Source organism: Bufo gargarizans, chromosome 4 (assembly GCF_014858855.1).
Source record: "Bufo gargarizans isolate SCDJY-AF-19 chromosome 4, ASM1485885v1, whole genome shotgun sequence".
Lineage (NCBI taxonomy): Eukaryota > Metazoa > Chordata > Amphibia > Anura > Bufonidae > Bufo > Bufo gargarizans.
The window spans coordinates 53,828,319-53,834,179 of record NC_058083.1 but is presented as its reverse complement, the minus strand read 5'-3'; the positions used below and the strand labels follow the sequence as shown (position 1 = coordinate 53,834,179).

Sequence of the window (5,861 nt, the reverse complement as noted above, 5' to 3'; positions counted from 1 at the left end):
GTTCATACAAGAAATTAATAATAATGAGCTCAACCTGAAATTTACGGCAAATATCAATTCACAAGCTGTCGAATTCCTGGACTTGCATATACACAAAAAACAGGAAACACTGGTCTGTAGTACGTTCCAAAAAGATGTAGCCAAAAATAGTTTCATTTTAAGCACAAGCTGCCACCTCCCAAGGTGGCTCCTAAATGTCCCTTACTCCCAGTTTAGACGTCTAAAACGAAATTGCACAGAAAAAGAACAGTTTGAGGCAGAGGCAGAACACCTGAAAACACAATTTCTAGCTAAAAAATATTCCAATGGACTATTGGAGGATGCAATTAAAAAAGTAAGACAATTGGATAGAACTACCTTTTTTAAATCTGAGGTAATGTCTAAAAGGATTAGAGATAAAGAACAAACTGCAAAAATGATTCTCCCATTCAATAAAGACTATTGGATGGTGAACAACATCATACATAAACATTGGCACCATCTAAAAAACGATAAAATCTTGGGCTCTATACTCCCGGCTCTTCCTCCAATTGTTTATACCCGGGCTCCCAATTTAGGGCTGCAAGTAGCCCCCACGATAAGAAAAAAGAGCATAGAACCAATGATAACTCCATGGTCCAATTTAAAAGGGTTTTTCAGGTGTGGTTGCTGCCATAATTGCAAACAGACCCACTTTGAGAGAAATCTGAGAACTATATCTTCAACATCTAATGATTTCAAGTGGGAGATTAAAGAAATTCTATCGTGCAATAGTAAGGCAGTTATTTATGTTATACAATGCCCATGCCCGAAACAGTATATAGGACGGACCAAAAGAGTGTTCAAAACTAGGATCGCAGAACATATTAATAACATTAAAAAACAATCAGAAACACACCCCCTGTCAAAACATTTCAAATTACATCATGCAGGAGATCCTAGTAAATTGAGATACTGTGCCATCCAGTCAGTTAAATTAGACTGGAGAGGAGGGGACTTCTTGGCAAAAATGTCCAGACAAGAATCAAAGAAGATCTTTGAGTTTGGGTCCCTGATGCCACAGGGACTGAATTCAGAGATCGAAATTTTTGGTTTCCTATAGGAGAGGGTGGTAGGACCACATGGTTAGTCGGTGTTGGGTTGTTGGCGACACGCCGACTTTCCCTGCGTTCCTCCCCCCCTCTCCCTCCAACGTAGATCAGTCCAGGACCTTCAAACTCAGGATTCAGCTATAAAGTTGTCAATACCATACCATCATTGCTTATCCATGTCTTATTTTTATTTTTATTTTCAATTTTTATTTTTTTCTATCTCATATGTCTATTTGTATTTTTATTTTTATTTCTATTTTTATTTATCTTTAGTTTATTTTTATTTTTATGATAATTGTATTCTATTTTATTTTATTGTCCCTTTTACTGTCCTTTTCTATATAGAAGGTTTTTATGTAAAAATAATGTCTATAGTTCTTTTTATATTTGGTACTATATAGTATATATATGTTGCCCACAAAGCTTGACACATGTGTGTCAAAAACCCTCTGTCTGGATCCATGACAAAATCAGGCTGCAAGTGGTAAATTCCCTGCAGCCAACTAATTAAGAATCCAGACCAGATATTTCATTAAACCCAAAAAGGGGATATAAAGACATGTCCAGCCAGTACACAGGTAGCATTTCACATTTGCCTACTGAGGAAGGAACTACGGTTCTGAAACGCGTCTAGGATAAATCAGTGTGAACAGGACCCAGCCAGTGGTGCGCTATTTCTGTCTAAGCAACAAAAAAAAGGATCCGTGCTATTTATTATCTAGAACCACCCAAGAAAAATCCATGCGGCAACGGCAGCGACTTAATCTTTAAAGAGGACTGATTCAACTACCATCTAAACAGTTCCTGTGAAGGGGAGTCGAACCCCGTACCGGTATAGCTCTGCTACACGAACTCCCGCTACTCCGCTGGCGCAGGTGGATGTCATCACCGACCAAGTGAACCATCTACAGGTCAGGTCACGTGAGACGCCGAGAAGGAGAAGCAGTGATACTACCTCGTGGCAGGAGGTAGTCAGCAGATACCGCTACGAGAATAAGTACAAAGTACCCCCCGGATATTATAAGAACATTCCGTGGACCGCAGGGTGGATATCTTCTTACCGATTGGTATGTTGAACATTTGGCAAGTCATTTTATAACTATCTGAACATTGTCAAAGTATGGATTCAATGCGCTATTGACCGACACCACACAGCATAATCAAGTGGTCCTATTATCCCTTTGGAGTACTCCTGTTAGTTGGGTATATGCGTGAGCTCCGCATCCAAGATACCCATATATTTATGCTATTCTGATATACTACTAGGATATGTTTTATATTTAGTGGGCAATTAATTTTATTATTTTACAATTACAACAGTAAATAATTGTGATTTTTATTAAGTGTAATAAATGCAAAAATACTGTGAGCCAGTCTAATTGTGTTTCAGTATTTTTCTCTACTGTTTCTAGTAGAAAGGGCTCATCAAGTCCCAGGAGGTAAATCCATCCCTGGGAGACAGCCACGGACACTCCTTGCTAAGATATTGGTCTCGAGGGACAGAGATATGGTATTAAGAAGGGCGAGGAAGTGCCCCCCTGTTCTATATGATGGAAATAGACTGGCTTTTTTTCCGGACTTTTCTAGGGAAATTCAAGAAAGAAGACGCTCTTTTATCACGGTTAAAAAGCGTTTACGAGAAAAGGATTTTAAGTACTCACTTGTTTACCCAGCTGAACTCCGGATTATCTTTAAGGATGCAACTCTCTTTTTTCATACGTCGGACATGGCTATGGATTGGCTTGATCGAAATAATATCTGATTAAGCTGCTATAAAATATGACTGGCTGGATTAATATTTGATTAAACTGTTGTAAAATCTGACTGGCTGGATTAATATTTGATTAAGCTTTGTATTTTTCCTTTTCTTGTTTACTAGTAATGGTGGGGCCGGGCAGTAGTGAGAGGGGGAGGGACGGTCATAGTTGAGAGATCTGTTGCAGTATGTGGTGGATCAATTGGATTGGGGGGGTTAGGGGTGGGTTGGGATGGGTCTTGTAGGATAGGGGGAATGAAGAAGGGTCTGTTAAAAACCTCTAGGGAGTTTTTATTGTTTTTGATTTAATCAGTCAGGATCGTTACTTGGAATGTTTGGGAGTTGGGGGATAGATTAAAGAGACAAGTGGTCTTTGATTTGGTGCGGAGACATCTGCCAGCAATTGTTTGTTTGGTAGAGACGCATCTTTCTGAGGAGACCTCCCGGTGGGTCGTCAAGGGATGGGCTGCGCAGACGTACCACTTCACTTTTACTAGTCATTCTAGAGGAGTGACAGTGCTTATCCATAGGACGATTGATTTCGTCTGCGAGGCGTCCTCTGTTGACAAGCATGGGAGATATATTTTTTGATATTGTAAGCTTGCGGGGAAGTTATGTATTCTAGCTTTTGTTTATATTCCACCTTTATTCTCTTTTTTTGTGCTTAATTATATGTTATCTTTTATGTATCAATGGCCTGAATGTCCCTCATTCATTATTGGAGATTTTAATTGTGTTGTTAATCCCGCTATAGATAGGGTTTCTATGGGGGTGGATGGTTATACTTATGTACTTGGCACATTTTTGTCAGGAAGATGGGTTTGAGCATGTTTGGGGACACTTAGGGCATGGGAGAAGAGCATACTCATGTATCAGCAAATCTGGTAAATCTACGTCCAGGATAGATCTTGCCCTAATGAATAAAAAATATATGAGTTATGTAAAACGGATGAAATATGAGACAAGGTCTCTTTCGGACCATGTGCCTTTGTCCCTTGAACTCTGTCTGGTTTATGATAGGAATACAGGGAGACCCCCATTGGTTGTCAGTAATGGAGGACCATGAAGAAATACAAGAAATTCATAGTTTTTTAGATATTAATTATAATTCAACCAAAAATCAGGTAGTGTGGGATACCTTTAAGGCCTTTATGAGGGGAATCTTAGTTAGCAATATTGCTAACCTGAGGAAGGGGTATGGTATAAATGAGAAAAACTTAAAAGATCTAGCGACCTCAGCTACACAATCCTTTTATACGAACAAGACAGAAGAAAACAGGAAAATGATGCAGAAGACTACTCAAGCCTACTCCGACCTTTTGTTGGACAAGGCTCAACAGAGGTTATTCTTTAAGGGTCAAACATATTTCATAGAGTCAGGGCGCCCTGGAAAATTGCTTTCTAGATTTATTTCTAATCAAGATCAAAAAATTTTTATAGATAATATCCGACTAACTAATGGTAAAATATTTAATGGACAGGACCCTATAGAGAGAACCTTTTTGGATTATTTTTCAGATTTATATAACGCAGATAGTAATATTCCAGATGAAATGATGGATTCTTATTTGGATGCCATTGTCTTTCCAGTCATTACTCTCGCTCAAAAAGAAGCACTTGAGGTGAATTTTTCCATCCCGGAACTCGAAGGGGCAATTAAAGCATGTTCTGGTAACTCCTCCCCCGGATCAGACGGATTTCCATACGAATTTTATCGTAAATATAGGGAAACCATTCTTCCTAGGATTTTGAAGGTTTTCGCTGAATCGCTGGAGGATGGGAGCTTACCAGAATCAATGACAGAAGCTGTTAATAACATTAATTCCGAAAAAAGGCAAGGATCCCTCAGATTTGAGATCATATAGACCCTTATCATTATTAAATAAGGATGTGAAGCTTCTCTCAAGGATTCTGGCTACAAGGCTCTCTAAGGTCATCCCTTCTATTATTCATCCAGATTAGAATTGTTTTATTCCAGATAAGGGTACTCATCATAATCTCCATCGGCTCTTTACCAATATTCAGTCCCCCGGGGGACCTCTCACTCCATCCTGTCACTGGACGCTTCTAAGGCCTTTGACAGGGTGGAGTGGGGATTCGTTTGGAAGGTTTTGGGTAGGATGGGTTTTAGAGACAGATTTATTGATAGATCTCCTACGGCGAGGCTGAATATCAATGGGATCTTGACATCTGGCTTCGATTTGAATAGGGACACTCGTCAAGGCTGCCCACTATCTCCATTGCCATTTATATATTAATATCAAGCCTTTGGCTTTGGCCAGAATGATAAAATCAAAGGGTTTGGAATACTAGGAATGGAAGATCGTATTTCCCTATATGCGGATGATGTCTTATTTTTTATAGATTATACAGAAACAACTCTTCCAAGACTTATCTGAATGGTTAACTCTTTCGGTGGGGTCTCTGGCCAAGATATAAATTGGTCAAAAACCATTCTTTCGCCACTGGATTCTCCACCCCCTAATGAGGCTTTGGTAACTAAGTTGAATGTTTCTGATACTTTTCAGTACTTGGGTATGACTATATCCCTGTCATGCCCCACTCTGACGATGTGCGGAGGTCGGCCAGGATAGCAGCACGAGTTTAGTATTGTTTTGGTGCCGTGCTGGATCCGCCTCTCATCAGGTGCACTGGGTGGAGTCATTAGTTTAAATGGCCTCCAGCTAAGTGCTCTGAGCGGATTATACTGATCATTGTGGTCTGCGAAGCTTGGAGGGAAGGTTGGCTGTCAGTTCCTGCTCTCAAAGATAAGTGTCATTTCTAGTTTGGTTGTTTGTGGCATCTATCCCATTCAGGTTCTGTGCGAGCAGGCTGCTCCTATTTCCCCATTTCACCATCTCAGGGAGTTCAGGGTTTTGTCAGCCCAGGCTGGAGGACACAGCACACCTATCTTCAAGGTCTGCATGTGGGCTGAGCAGTGCAGGGAAAGAGGTCAGGGATAAGCTAGGAGGTGAGGCTTCCCCTGTCTCTCGTCCAGAACCTGGTTGGTGCGTTAACTGTTATACTGAGTGCAC

At 40.4% G+C, this 5,861-nt stretch overlaps 1 long non-coding RNA gene across 3 annotated transcripts; it reads left to right on the top strand.

Moving 5' to 3' along the window:
* The first annotated feature begins 1,683 nt into the window (after window positions 1-1,683).
* Window positions 1,684-2,894, top strand: LOC122935191. 3 transcript variants are annotated; one of them, XR_006388783.1, is made up of 2 exons: window positions 1,684-2,137; window positions 2,486-2,894. It is a non-coding gene; the product is annotated as an uncharacterized LOC122935191 (long non-coding RNA). The 3 variants fall into 3 exon arrangements; XR_006388784.1 differs by having other exon boundaries at window positions 2,483-2,894; XR_006388785.1 differs by having other exon boundaries at window positions 2,461-2,894.
* Window positions 2,895-5,861: the final 2,967 nt, after the last annotated feature.